This window comes from Zingiber officinale, chromosome 3A (assembly GCF_018446385.1).
Source record: "Zingiber officinale cultivar Zhangliang chromosome 3A, Zo_v1.1, whole genome shotgun sequence".
Classification (NCBI taxonomy): domain Eukaryota; kingdom Viridiplantae; phylum Streptophyta; class Magnoliopsida; order Zingiberales; family Zingiberaceae; genus Zingiber; species Zingiber officinale.
In genome coordinates, this window is record NC_055990.1 from 129,123,163 (window position 1) to 129,139,348 (window position 16,186).

Consider the following 16,186-nt stretch of genomic DNA (forward strand, 5'->3'; position numbering starts at 1 on the left):
AACTGATTTGGAAGGTACTAAGTTCAGAACATACACTGCTGTTTCCAGAGCATATCCCCAAAATGAATTTGGTAATTTTGAATAACTCATCATCGATCTAACCATCTCCATAAGAGTCCTATTCCTTCGTTCTGCTACACCATTCTGTTGGGGTGTTCCAGGTGCAGACAATTGGGATTGAATCCCAGCCTCTGATAAGTAATTCCTAAACTCTCCTAAGAGGTATTCGCCAGCACGATCAGATCGTAGTGTCTTGATACTTTTACCTAATCGTTTCTCCTCATCAGCCTTGTATTCTTTGAACTTATCAAAGCACTCGGACTTGCGGCGCATTAGGTAAATATATTCGTATCTTGAATAATCATCTATAAAAGAGACAAAATATTCAAAACCACCTCTTGCCTGGACAGACATAGGACCACACAAATCAGAATGAACCAATTCCAACACTTCTTTGGCTCTATACCCCTTGGCCTTGAATGGCCTCTTGGTCATTTTACCTTCCAAGCAAGATTCACAAGTTGAAAAATTTTCCAACTCTAATGAACCCAAAAGTCCATCGGCTATTAGCCTCTGAATCCTACTTAAGTTAATATGACCAAGCCTTAGATGCCAAAGATATGCTTGGTTCATTTCCGAATCAAGATTCACAAGTTGAAAAATTTTCCAACTCTAATGAACCCAAAAGTCCATCGGCTATTAGCCTCTGAATCCTACTTAAGTTAATATGACCAAGCCTTAGATGCCAAAGATATGCTTGGTTCATTTCCGAAGGTTCTTTTCTTTTATTTGAGTTAGAAGATGAGTTATAAATTTTCATGTTTTGCTTTGTGGAAGAAATTGGATTTAAAGTATACAAATTGCCAACTAATGTACCAGAACAGATAATCACTTTATTTCTCTTAATAACTACATCGTTACTGAAAGAAACTGAATATCCATCTAAAAATAGTTTAGAAACTGAAATTAAATTCTTTCTAAAACTGGGTACATAAAGATAATTTCTTAAAACCAAATTCCTATTTCTACTAAAAGATAAGTAGACGTCTCCCACTGCAACAGCTGCCACCTTAGTAGCATTGCCCATGTAGACGGTAATTTCTCCTTCAGATAGTCGTCGGGTTTCCTGGAACCCCTGCAAGGAATTGCAGACATGATCAGTGGCTCCCGTATCTACACACCAGGTGCTGGTAGATAACATCGCTAAACATGTTTCAACAACTAGAGCATGAGATATACCTTTGTTTTGGTTCCTAAGAGGACAGTCCGCCTTCCAATGTCCTGCCTGCTTGCAGATGAAGCACTTGCCCTTCGGCTTCTTCACTCCAGCTTTAAATCCCGTACTCTGAGACTTATTCACTTTCTTTGCTGAACCGACTTGTTTCTTCTTCTTCTTTCCTCTCGGCTTAGAAGTAGAACCATTTTCAGCATAGTGAATTTGAGCATTGTGACGAAATAATCCTTCTGCTGCCTGAAGTTCTGTCAGTAGTTCCGCAAATGAATATACCCTTTTATTCATATTATAGTTCAGGCAGAACTGCTCAAAACTTCTAGGTAGCGTTTGGAGGATCATATCGATCTGGGTTTCCCCATCAATTTCTCCTCCAAGGATCTGTATCTCATTCAGATAAGCCATCATCTTTAGGATATGATCCCTTACAGGAGTACCCTCTTGCATGGTGGCTGTCATTATCTTTCTCATGGCTTCTTGCCTAGAAGCCCTATCCTGATGACCAAAGAGTTCCTTGAGATTGTTCATAATATCATAGGCTGTTGGTAAATCTTGATGCTGATGTTGCAATACATTTGACATTGAAGCCAAAATGTAACACCGCCCCATCTCATCTGCTTTTACCCATTTCCTATGATATTTAATCTCCTCTTGGGTAGATTCACCAGTGGGTGCATCAGGACAAGGTTCAGTCAGTACAAATTTATAGCTTTCAGCAGTCAGAACAATGTCAAGGTTCCTTTTCCAATCTATGTAGTTTGGTCCAGTAAGTCTATTTTGTTGAAGTATGATGGACAGTGGGTTGAAAGTCATCCTAAGAATCACAAATAACTTTTGGTCAGAACTCTAAATTTAGAATAATATTGATTCCTCAAATAATACTATTTTAAATTAACCAACACCTCAAAACACCGTGAATTTTGTATGCCACGTTAGTGTGGACGTATACAAATTCAACATTTGTAAAAGGAGGGTTTTAACCCATTAATTTTATTATCTTGTCAACCTAACTTTTTGACAAATAAAATTAATAGTTGATGTCTTTTGGTCACACAAATAATAGCAGTGACTCCGATGGGGAGGATACTATTAGATGTGTCTAAGTGTATACCATTACTTGACACTAAGCCCATTAATAAGATTATGCCCCTTCCGTTGGGGAAGATCACACGCTCTTAATTAACTTCCTATAGTCATCCAAAAATGGAAGTCTATTCTAGTGATCCACAAACAAGCTCATCCGTTATGGAGGAAGGCACTCAGAGCCAACGCGCAAGCTTGTTTGCATCACTTACAAACCAGTAATGGAGACCATGGGATTTACTTAAAAATCCCTCTCCCACTTAGTTATTTATAAATGAGGAATTTTAACTATGCTAGCCTACTAAACATGTAAACTAACATACACACACAGCACAATATAAAAGCAATAAATAGAAAATCTAATTTTCAACTATTATGACTTTTATCTCTAGTTGTCCTCCGTGTGTTGTCATCCCAAGCTGCTGCCATATTTGGCCACCGCCACCGGGTCTAGCTGTCGCATCCATCTTGCTCCTAGTTCCGCTGCGCCTCTGGTCCTTAGAAGGTTCCACGCTTTGCAAGATTCGATCCGCGACATAAATAGATTTTTACATTTTTGATCCTATATTCCATAAAAGGAATGTACATGTATCTAGATCAAAAATAAAATCCTAATAAAACTAAATACAGCTCCTGCTGTATTTTAATACAATCATGCACACACATATAAATGCCCTAGACATGTCCAAGGGTCCAATCACACACATAATAACTAAAAGCCATAATAGTTGGATCCTGCATCCACAAAGTTAGCACATCCTACTATTAACCTGCCTAAATTATGTATGACATGTGCATAATTAAACTAATACCAAATACACAGAGGCAAAACCCTAGCTCTGATACCAATTGTTGGTTGCTACTCGGAAAGCCTAGAGGTTCCACTGTACAAAAATTTTGTATAAAGGTCTGAACCTTTTCCTAGCTACCATGTGTTCTTTTAAATTAAATTTTGGATCGCCTGCGGAACTTAACACGTTTGATCCAAAACTTAATCTATTCATTCTTTTAGGTTTTGACTTGGGTCTCCTGCGGAACTTAACACGTTCGACCCAAATCACCTTAAGTTATTAATTCCATTAAATATTAATTTCCATAATCGGTTCCCAGTACTGACGTGGCGAGGCACATGGCCTTCTTGGATATGGGAGCAACCACCACCGACTAGACAAAACCTTTTATAGAAAGCTAATATTTAATTTCCTAAAATAACTTTAGGTTAACCGAAAAAAACAATCAAATCACAAGGAAAAGAAAAAACAAAAGAACACAACATCGAAAAACATATTCGAAATTCTAGAATCGTAAGCCTCTTGTATTTGGTATTATTTCCAAAAATAACTAGTATGATGCGGAAAGAAAAATTACTAGTTATACCTTTTAGAAAGACCTCTTGATCTTCTACCGTATTCCTCTTCTAACCTTGGACATTGTGTGGGCAACGATCTTCCGAGATGAGAAACCACCAACCACCTTCTTCTCCTCCTAGCTAGGTTCGGCCACAAAAAACTTAACCAAGGATGAAGAACAAAATACCAACCAAGCTCCAAGAGATGCTAGCTTTCTCTCCTTCTTCTTCTTCTTCTTCTCCAAGTAGTATCCGGCCGCCACAAGAGCTCCAAGCCTTTGAGAGTTTCGGCCACCACAAAGAGGGAGAGAGAAGAGGATGGCCGGCCACTCCAAGGAATAAAAGAGGGAGAAAAATAATAGATGTTGTGTCTTGTGAAGGCACCCTCACCCCTTCTTTTATATTCCTTGGCCTAGGCAAATTAGGAAATTTAATTACAATAAAATTTCCTTAATTTCCTTGACATGATTTAATTGAGAAAAATAAAATAAAATTTCCCAATTTAATCTCTAATGGTCGGCCACATTAAAAGAGATAAATTAGAAAAGTTTTAATCAACAATTAAAACTTCCTAATTTGTTTCCGGAAATTTTTAAAATTAAAATTTCTCTTTAAAAATCTCTTCATGGTTGATAAAAGGAAATTTCTATAATTTTAATTTTACAACATGTGAATAATTTTTAAAGAGAAAATAAAATATCTCACCAATCTACAAATAAGGAAAGAGATCTAATCTCTTTCTTTAATCTTTTGTAGATCTTTTACAAGAGAGATATTTTAATTTTAATTCTCTTTAATAAATTATGTCTCCCACATAATAAAAATTAAAATTAAAATCTCTTTTTAAATTAATATGGCCGGCCCCTCTAGCTTGGGTTCAAGCTAGGGCCGACCACCCCAATTTATACCTAGGCCGGCCCTAGCTTGGTTCCCAAGCTAGCTTGGCCGGCCCCCTATTGGTGGGTATAGAAGGTGGGTATAGGTGGGTATAGTACTCTATAAATAAGAGGCTACGATAGGGACCGAGAGGAGGAATTGGTTTTGGTCTCCCGATAAAATTAAGCATCCCGTGTTCGCCCCGAACACGCAACTTAATTTTATGAATAATAATTCATTCCACTAGAGAACTATTATTGAACTACCGCATCAATCCCAAATTACATTTTTGGGCTCCTTCTTATTATGAGTGTGTTAGTCTCCCTGTGTTTAAGATATCGAATGTCCACTAATTAAGTGAGTTACTGACAACTCGTTTAATTAATATCTTAGTCCAAGAGTAGTACCACTCAACTTTATCGTCATGTTGGACTAAGTCCACCTGCAGGGTTTAACATGACAATCCTTATGAGCTCCTCTTGAGGACATTATCAACCTAGTATCTCTAGGACACAACTTCCTTCTATAATCAACAACACACACTATAAGTGATACCATTTCCCAACTTATCGGGTTTATTGATTCATCGAACTAAATCTCACCCATTGATAAATTAAAGAAATAAATATCAAATATATGTGATTGTTATTATATTAGGATTAAGAGCACACACTTCCATAATAACCGAGGTCTTTATTTCTTTATAAAGTCAGTATAAAAGAAACGACCTCAAATGGTCCTACTCAATACACTCTGAGTGTACTAGTGTAATTATACAGTCAAGATAAACTGATACCTAATTACACTACGACCTTCTAATGGTTTGTTCCTTTCCATTTTGGTCGCGAGCTACTGTTTATAATTTATTAGGTACTGATAATATTATCTTCTGCATGTGACACCACATACTATGTTATCTAAAATATAAATTAATTGAACAACTATAACTAAATGTAGATAATTTGACCAAATATGATTCTTTATTCATAATGAATGTTTACAAAGCTTAGGCTTTCAGTATACACTCCAACACACCCCGCTCGCCCGAGCAGTGGACGTAGCCTCAGCCCGGCAGGCGAAGGAGCCTCAACCTGACAAGGCGGAGCCGGACATCAAATCATTGGCCGAGCGGGGGTTCGGCCCGACCGTTGCATCGCCCGAACGGCTGACTGGCCGAGCGGCTCTCCCGCTCGACCCAATAACAGACAAAGGGAGCAGTTGGTGATATCTTCTTGGGGATCAGTGTCATTGACAGGCGGCGTGGTCGGTGGTAGGGTCAGATAGAGAATCGCACGGTGGAAGCTTCCACTGTCGTCAACCTGAGAACAAAGCACGCTGAAAGGACCTCCGGTGGTCTGTGGAGCTAGTCGTCAACCCGATGGACAATTCTGGTGGCGTTCCTGGTTCGGTCCGAGTGGGGTCAGCCCAGGTCGAGGCGTTACAGATGGTATCAGAGCAACCTTGCGACCGTGAGTGCGCCTGTGGCAGAAGCACCCAGGGCACCACCTAGCGAGGGAGATTTTGGGATTTGTCTGTGGTGTGATTCGTGGTTACACATCGAAGGCATTGTGTCTTTAAGTGGGGGTGATTGTAATACCCTGATTCTGAGATTCTGGTTAAGTATGAATTAAAAATGTTAGATGGTACTATCCATATCACCAAGGTGCACCTTCCTTTTCGGAAGCCCAAACTTAAAAACTCCAAAGTTAAGTGTGTTTGGCTTGGAGAAATCTAAGGATGGGTGACCTCTTGGGAAGTTTTCCAGGGTGCGTGCGAGTGAGGACAAAGCACGCTGAAAGGACCTCCGGTGGTCTGTGGAGCTAGTCGTCAATCTGATAAGCAATTCTAGTGGCGTTCCCGGTTCGGTCCGAGTGGGGTCCGCCCGGGCCGGGGCGTTACAGGCCGTCCGCTCGGGAGGAGGAAAACCGGAGCAATGCTGCTCGAGGCGAGATCAACATCATAGCTGGCGGGCTGACTGGCGACGATTCCAACCGGACCTGGAAGTCACACGCCCGGCGGTTAGAAATCCATGCGGTGAGCTGCAGTCGGGAGTAGGCCAGCGGACCCGAGATCAGCTTCGGTCCCCGTTATCTCGAAGGAGTCAAAGTGCCGCACGACGACACACTCATTATCCGAGCGGTAATCGCCAATTATACTATTCATTGTATATTCGTTGACACAGACAGCTCGGTCAACATCATTTTCAAGAAGGCGTTCGACCAGCTCCAAATTGACAAAGGTGAACTGTTACCAATAGCGACCCCTCTATACAGGTTCACCGGCAATGAAGTCTTGCCGATCGGCTTGATCAAGATGGTCATCTCGCTCGGGGAGGAGCCACTCCGAAGGACAAGGGCCACCAACTTCATCGTAGTAGATGCCCCCTCAGCCTACAATGTCATTTTGGGGCATCCGATCCTCAATGAATTCTAAGCAGTCGTTTCAACCTTCTGCCAGAAGATTAAGTTCCAGGTAAAAGATCGAGTTGAAGAAGTAAAGGGGGATCAGATGACTGCTCGAAGATGCTATATCGAGATTGTTAGAGTGTATACTAAAAGTCTAACTTTTGTATAAACATTTATTTTATAAATAAAGAATCACATTGGTCAAATGTCTACATTTATATGCTAAATGTAGTTGTTCAATTAATTTATATTGTAGATAACATGGTGTGTGGTGTCACACACAGAAGATCATGTTATCAATTCCTTATAAATTATAAACAGTAGCTCACGACTAAGATGGAAAGGAGCAAACCATTGGAATAGTCGTAGTGTAATTTGGTATTAGTTTATCTTAACTATAAAAATTACACTAGTACACTCTGAGTGTATCGAGCAAGACCATTTAAGTAAAATTTTTTTTTTACTAACTGAATAAAAGAACAAGACCTCTGTTATTATGGAAGTGTGTGCTCTTAATCCTAATATAATAACAAATACATAAACTTAATATTTATTTCTTTAATTTATCAAAGGGTGTGATTTAGTTCGATAAATCAATAGGGCCGATAAGTTCGGAAATGATATTATTTATAGTGTGTATTGTTGATTATAAAAGGAAACTGTGTCCTAGTAATCTAGGTTGATAATGTCCCCAAGAGGAGCTCATAAGGATTGTCATGTAAACCCTGAAGGTGGACTTAGTCCGACATGACGATAAGGTTGAGTGGTACTACTCTTGGATTAAGATATTAATTAAAGTGAGTTGTTAGTAACTCATTTAATTAGTGGGCATTCGACATCTTAAACATAGAGAGATTAACACACTTATGATAAGAAGGAGCCCAAAATGTAATTTTGGATTGGTGCGGTAGTTCAATAATAATTTTTTAGCGGTATGAATTATTATTGATGAAATTAAGTTGGGTGTTCGGGGCGAACACGGGAAGCTTAATTTCATCGGGAGACCAAAACCAATTCCTCCTCTCGGTCTCTATCGTAGCCTCTTATTTATAGAGAATTATATCCACTAAATACCCACTTCCTACCCACCCTTAGGTGGCCGGCTAAGCAAGCTTGGAGCCTAAGCTTGGGCCGGCCAAGCCAAAAGCTTGAGCCAAGTAGGGTGGTCGGCCATAGCTTGGAGCCCAAGCTTGGTGTGGCCGACCATATAAAGTAAAAGGATTTTAGTTTTTAAAATCTTTTCTTATGTGGAAGCCATGGTTTTAAATGAGAGTTTAAAATTTAAATATTTCCTTTTATAATTTTCTACAAAAGATTAAGAGAAAGATTTGATATCTTTCCTTATTTGTAGTTAAAAGGAAGATTTTATATTTTGAGAAAACTTTCCTTTTATGTAACCATCCTCATGATTTTAAAAGAGAGTTTTAAAATTAAATCTTTCCTTTTATAGTTTCTACAAAAGATTAAGAGAAAAGATTTGATATCATTCCTTATTTGTAGATTGAAAGGAAAATTTTGATTTTGAGAAAACTTTCCTTTTTGTAATCATCCACATGTTTTAATAGAGAGATTTTAATTTATAAAAGTTTCCTTTTATAACCAACCATGAAGGAAATTTTTAAAGAGAAATTTTATTTTTAAAATTTTCAGAAACAAATAAGGAAGTTTTAATTTTGTGTTTAAAATTTGCCTTATTTGGAGCACTTGTACGGGCCGACCATGAGAAGGGTTAAAAGGAATTTTTAATTAAATTTTCCTTATTAACCAATGGCAAGGAAAATAAGGAAATTTTAATAATAATTAAATTTCCTTATTTGCCAAGACCAAGGAATATAAAAGAGAGGGTAGAAGTGTCTCACCTCACAACACATCTTCTATTGTTTCTCTCTTCTCTTCCTTGGTGTGGCCGACCCTATACTCCTTTTCCCTTCTTCTTTAGTGGTCAGTGCATCCCTCTCTTGGAGTTCTCTATAATGACCACCCTTCTTACTACGACTACTCTAAGGGTGACCATTATTTAACTACTAACCCTACTTAACCGGTATGATTGAAACCACGAGGAGTCTCTACCGAAAAATTTCGGCAGAGTCTCCCCTATACCGGTGACAATAATCATCAATACATGCAAAATAAACCATCAGCCACATGCGGCTGGTATATATACTTCACAACCACGCAGTCAAAAGATACAACAACTTTAAAAAAACTATTCTAGCAATAGCAAATGAATAAAACTCCAACAGTGGTAAAATAACCAAACTAACAATGCGGAATAGACTCAATTAGCAACATAAGAAAAAGGAAACAACTCTTTAACAATCTCAACTTCTCTAATAACATTAAAGAAGAACTCTAAACAACTTCTTAGCCAAGTCCCGAGGCTTCCATAGTCCTGGCATCACACACCATCCGCGCCACCTTGTCGCCTTCCTTTGCTAAATCTTTTCCTTTCCTGTATCTGCAGTAAGAGGAAATGCAATCTATAAGAAAAATGCTTAGTAAGCGCTATCTAACTCACAAAAATAACGATATGCATGTACATATATCTATAACAAGAACTAACTGAATGATTACTGAAAACTACTCATGCTCATCTAACGGTAAAGGAATCAAACAGGCTGAAATGCTAAACATGTAAAGCTACTCATGCTCCTCTAATAGCAAAGAATAATAAGCTAATCTAAATAACATGCTAGCATAAAAGAAAACTCAACTTGATGATTTTAAAACAAAGTGAAACTTAATTCATTTGTTCTAAACTTATTCTTTTATCTCACTTGTTTAAAACTTATACTTTAATACTTTTATACTTATCTGAAACTTATTTTACTTGATCAAAAACTTATACTTATAATACTTCAAAATAGTAATCGACTTCTCTTGGGCCCAGGCGTAGTACCATCTTATGCGCGTTCCCTAATAGGTTGGGGTAGCGAGCCACCAATCCTAAAAGAGCAGACCTCGGTCTACCAGGGCCAAGACCTCGGAATTGGACACCTGGATTTGTTTAACGACAACCTCGGAAGTCGGGTACTAGCCTCTTCAAAGTAAAATATCTTATTATCTCAATTACTTATTCTTTAAATTCCTTGACATTTTAATAAGCACCTTGTGTGCCAAAACCCCTAAAGTCTTGACTTTGGGATCTACTTAAGGCCTTGGCCTTTTCTTTCTTTTCTTTATCTTTCTTATACTTTTCTTAAACTCAAAATACTATTAGAGTATTTTTCCATATGCATCTATAAGTGAAATCAACTAGGTAACACACAATCATGCATATTTAAGGGAAATCTAAAGCCTTGTTCTATAATGCTATCCATAAACTATCTATTAGCAAATCTGCACTGCTAAAGAAACTAAATACTTAAAGCAAATCTACACTACAATGCTTAACAAACTTCTGTACTGCAATGCTTCACAGAAATCTACATTGCAATGTTAAATCAAAATCTGCACACTAATGCTAAATAAAATCTGCACTAAAATTCTGCACTACAAGGAGATCTAAACTGCACTAAAATTCTCACATGGTAATTATAAACCTAGAATTTCATATTCTAGTAACCGGCTGAGACCAAATGGAATCGTTGATATTGACACATCCAAGTACTTTAATTCTGAACATCAATTATGCCATTAAACTTATGGTCAGAAAGAAATTCTCAGTATAAAATCTATATTGATCAACATATAAATCTCTTTTCTCATCTTCTAAACTAAACTTCTACTTTGAACTTACTACTTGCATATCTAAATTACTCACATACTTCTCACCTGTTAAATTCATTACATCAATTCAAATCATCTTTTGTCTTAATACATGATACTCACCAAAACAACATATTACATATGCTCATCTTCACTCTTTCATCCACACTTCTGCACTAAAGAGATTACACTACCTACTTTATCATAAAATAAACCAAAATCACCGCTGGATCACCTCCAATTAGCCTAATAAACCAATACTTAATCCAAGCCATTCTATGTTCATTGCCTAAGAGCAGAACAAAGGGAACCTAAAAGCTTAAAGAAAAGTCTAACTATATACTTGGAATAAAAGGCAGTTCGTTGCATAGATATATATATAAACTAAAATTGAAATTCTACATATGAAATGTTTTCATGAAATCTGAAACTAACATGCTAAACTTAAAACTATAACTGAAGGTTAAAGGATCACTAACAAAGAATCTAGTAGCATGTTAAACAATTGATAACAAAAGGGTCTAATTAAGCCATAGGGAACCAACAGAGCACTCCCAAAGGTAAAGCTATTCATGACTTTTGCATAACACGACTCAAAACTCAAAACTCCTGTTCAATGCCACTGTATTAAAACAAAAAGGAACCGAGAAGGATACATACTCAAACAACTATACCCTTCCATGTTAAAATCCCAACCCTACTAATCTGGATTAGGTTTTCATGGCAACAAACTCCAAACAAACTGAACCACTACTCTTCCTCCCTTAATTGATCAGTGCCACGCAAGGAAACCAAACAAGGAACCGGATACTACACATTCTAAATTCTTTCCAACTAAGTAAAGCATAAAGAGAAGTTGTTGCTGTTAAACGTGATTTACTAGGACAGAACTTGGGGGATCTACTTATTCTTCATTTACTCCAACCAAGCAAAGAACAAAGGACAGAATTGCTACTGCTATCACAAGTTGACACGTGATATGAATCACTTCCAACATAAAGCATAAGGAAAGAATTTGCTATTGCTAAATGTGATTTACTAAGAAATCTATAACTAAAATACTATACTACGAAATCAATGAATCTAAAACCCATATAACACTTATTTTCATTGTCTAGTAGTGAAAATCCGAAACCCATAAACTCCATATGAACTGATACACAGGATAGGAAATCAGAAGTCAACTCACTCAATTCTGTCCAAAAATTCGAGCCAATCAAAGAACACCAAAACTCCTCAAATTCAACCCAACCACACCATAATGTTTTCAAGGAGAAAACATAAATCGAATCCACAACTCCAAATCCATTTAATGAAACATAAACAGAACCGAACAAGATCTGGCATAGTTAAAGGATTAAAACCTTATAGCCTAAAATAATGCTTCTGTAACAAGATCTTACCTGAAGATTTCTCGAACTTAACTTACCACGGAAGGAGCACCTCAAAACCGGAGGAAACAAGTAACGTTAACAAGAACCACAGTAGGAAACCCTAAAAACCAACCATCACCACAGAAAATTCGAAAACAAAAGGGATAGGTATCCGGAACTATCATACTGCAGGTGAGTAGCGACTTACCGAGGTATTCTTGGACTTACAACCGAAGGGAAAGCAACTAGGGTTTCGGGTATTTTGGAACCTCGGCAACTTCTTCACATCTACATTCCTTCTTAACGAGGGGAGCTCGATGGTGCAAAGACTTCACGGAGAGGGGTGCTCGCCGGCTGTCGGAGAGGAACCCTAGATCCCCTGCTGCATTTTCGCCGAGGAGAGCTGCGCCGTCGAACTTGAGAGAAGGGGAGAGGGAAGAGATTCGGGAAAACCAAAAAGAAAACCTAAGTTCTCTTTTCTTATAACTAGGGTTTCAATTATAACTTATATAAATCTCGTTCCATATTTGTTCACAAAACACTTGTGGAACAGTTGGCTAGCTGTGTTTTGACCAAGTCAAAGGTTGCTGGTTCGAGCCTCGGCTTGGACATTTTTTGTCGAAACTTCTTTCGTTTAGTAAAAATACCAAACGACCTCCAAAATTACATAAAAATACTCTAAAAATCTCTAGAATTTTTCTATAGCATTTTTAAATATTTTTGAATTATTTTTAGGGCCCAAAATGAAAAATTTTGGGTTGTTACAATTCCCCATACCTTATAAAAAGTTCGTCCTCGAACTTAGAATAATTCCAAATATTTCTGTCTCATACTGTCCTCACGCTCCTAAGTAACTTCCTCGTGCTTCTAGTTCTAAATGACTTTCACTAATGGTACTCTTTGTTCCTTAGTCTCCTAACTTCTCGGTACTCTATCATTCATATCGCATCGTACCCATTCGCGGTCCTTGGAAGGCCTGTTATAAAGTCCCTGGAGACCATAGGTGCATTAGTCACGCCAAATGGCATGACTACAAATTCGTAGTGTCCATCTGGTCCTGGAAACTGTTTTGGGTGTATCACTTCCTTTCACTTCCAACTGATGGTACCCAAAGCACATGTATGTTTTAGAGAACACTATTGCCCTCTTTAGCTGATCAAATAGATCATCTATTTTGAAAAGAGGGTACTTGTCCTTAACTGTTACTTTGCTCAGCACTCTAAAATCTATGCGCATCCGCATAGATCCGTCTTTCTCCTTAACCAACAACTCTGGAGCTCCCCGGGGTGAATGACTAGGGCGGATGAAACCCTTGTCAAGTAGCTTCTGAAATTGTTCTTGTAACTCTTTTAGCTCTGCTAGATAAATTCGGTACGGAGCTTTTGAAATTGGGCTGGTGTCAGGAACCAATTCAATTTCAAACTCCACTTCTCTGTTGGGAGGTAGTTCAGGTAACTCTTCTGGAAATACTTCTGGATACTCGCAGACTACCCGAACGTTTTCCTGCTTGGGTCTTTCTTGGTCTTCTGTGCTCGGTCCTCAGTACAAACGTACGGGGACGCTCTCTTCTTGACATCTAGTTATGCAGAGAAAAAGGCTTGATATCTTCTCTATCCTTTCTAAACATACTTATGTACATGAATATAAGAGAAACAAAACTTCTATCTTACTAAAGCGCATATAAGCAATTACTCCATACTACAAATAATAAAGAAAGCATAAAAGGAAAACTTAAATACTTTCTTACTTGAAGACGGCAAAGATGGTGCTGATGTGTGATGTTAGAAAATGGAGACTGCTCTGATACCAACTGTAACGACCACCCTTCTTACTACTACTACTCTCTAAGGGTGACCGTTACTTAACTAATAACTCTACTTAACCGGTATGATCGAAACCACGAGGAGTCTCTACCGAAAAATTTCGGCAGAGACTCCCCTGTACCGGTGACAATAATCATCAATACTTGCAAATAAACCATCAGCCACATGCGGCTGGTATATATACTTCACAACCACGCAGTAATAAGACACAACAACTTAAAAAAAACTATTCTAGCAATAGCAAATGAATAAAGCTCCAACAGTGGGAAACAACCAAACTAACAATGCGGAATAGACTCAATTAGCTGTAAGACCGTTAGATTCGATAGAGGGGGGGGTGAATATCGATTCGAAAATCTCGAGTTAAGACGCAGCGGAAAAGTAAAGAAGTAAAGAGATGAACACTGTTGATTTTTACTTCGTTCGGAGCCTGTGACGACTCCTACTCGAAGGCCCGTACTCCTTGAGTACTTTCGTTGGGCAATTCACTAGCAATTCGGATAATTACAATTTACGTACAAATATTGCTAATGAAAAGAAAGAAAACAAAGCTAACCGACAAACAATGAATTAAAAAGAGAGCCGGAGTGAGTCGTCGGAGCTTTGAGAACGTTGTTGGAGCGCAGAGCAGCAGAGTGATTGGACTCAGAGTTCTCAGAAGACTGATATCTTGAAGCTCCTGCCTGGGGCTTCTTTTATATGCTGCTCCGGGCGCCTGGATCCCTTCCGGGCGCCTGGAGTGTGACGTAACACTCCCAACCAGCATGCTCCAAGTGTCAACGTCGTCCTGGGGATAAAATTTGCCTCCGGGCGCCCGGACCCTCACTGTTCCCTACCTGCAAAACAGTGTTAATCCGAGGCAAATAAACCCTGCAGCATAGTTTGTTAGCACATTTTTACAGATACGCTAAGTAATAAAAATTAGCATCAAGAGTATGACTTAGATTCCGTCTTTCCGAGACCGGAATCTAGTCACGATCTCGACTTAGATATCCGAAATGGATCTAAGCCGGATCGACGCCTAATGTCCCCTTCCCGGGAACGCGTCCTCACAGTCACTCCCCTCCAGTGACTTACCTCACTTACCTGCCAGACGTCCGGTCAGCCCGTCGACCCGTCTGGACTTCTCGCCAAGCGTCCGGTCAGCCCGTCGACCCGCTTGGACTTCTCGCCAGCTATCCGGTCAGCCCGTCGACCTAGCTGGACTTCTCGCCAAGCGTCCGGTCAGCCCGTCGACCCGCTTGGACTTCTCGCCAGCTATCCGGTCAGCCCGTCGACCTAGCTGGACTTTTCCTGCACACTTGATCAAAGTGTCAGACAACAACACAACTAACTTAACCTATTTGTCATTCATCAAAACCTGGGTTAGACCGTTAGTGCTACCCGCACCAACAATCTCCCCCTTTTTGATGGAATGACAACCTGGTTAAGTTAGTGAAAGCATATGTACGAAACAACATGCATTTGTGTGGTTTTAAAGTCAGTTTGTGTTTTCAAAATTGGTTTAGCTAACTTAACCACCTAACCAAATTGGTTTAGCTAACTTAACCACCTAACCCTTCTCCCCCTTTGGCATTCATCAAAAAGTAAGCAGGGGTAAACAAGCATAGTGTAGAGTAATAAAAAATTCAAAGATACTGATAAAAGTACAATTTTTAACAGCAGTTAAAAAATAGTCAAGTTGACTTGGGGGAGTTTAAGCTTTTGAAAATTTGTTTAAAGCATTAGCTTTTAGTTTTTAGAAAGCTAGCTAAGTTTTCATTTTCAAACACAAGTTTTCAAAAACCAGAATTCCAAAACTAAGTTTGAAAAATTTATTTTTCAACACTAAGTTTGTAAACGATTTAATTTAAAACTTAAGTTTTGACAGTGATTTAAGTTTGAAAAAATCTAACTTTCATAATTTTTAACACTTGAGTTTTTGCAAATCAAATTTCAGTTTGTAAATATTGATTTTGAACTTTACTTTTAATTTTCAAAGGAGTTTGGTAGAACTAATTTTGATAAAGTAAAATAATTAAATCTAATTTTCAAAAATCAAAATTTTAAAGTTCAAAAGTACTAGTTTCAAAACCATTGTTTAAAATATTTGAAAAGTTGAGTTTTCAAAAACTAAGAAAAATGGATAAAAAGTTTGTGATTTAAAAGAAACAATTTTGAGTTGATTTAAAAAATTTTCACAATTTTAAGCAAGTTGATTTTGAAAATTGATTTTTAAACTTTGATTTTCCAAATTAAGAAAAATGATTTTGAGAAGCTTTAGTTTGTAAACTTAAGTTTTAAAAAATCTAATTTCCATAATTTTCAAAACTAAGTTAAATCTAATTTTCAAAATCAAT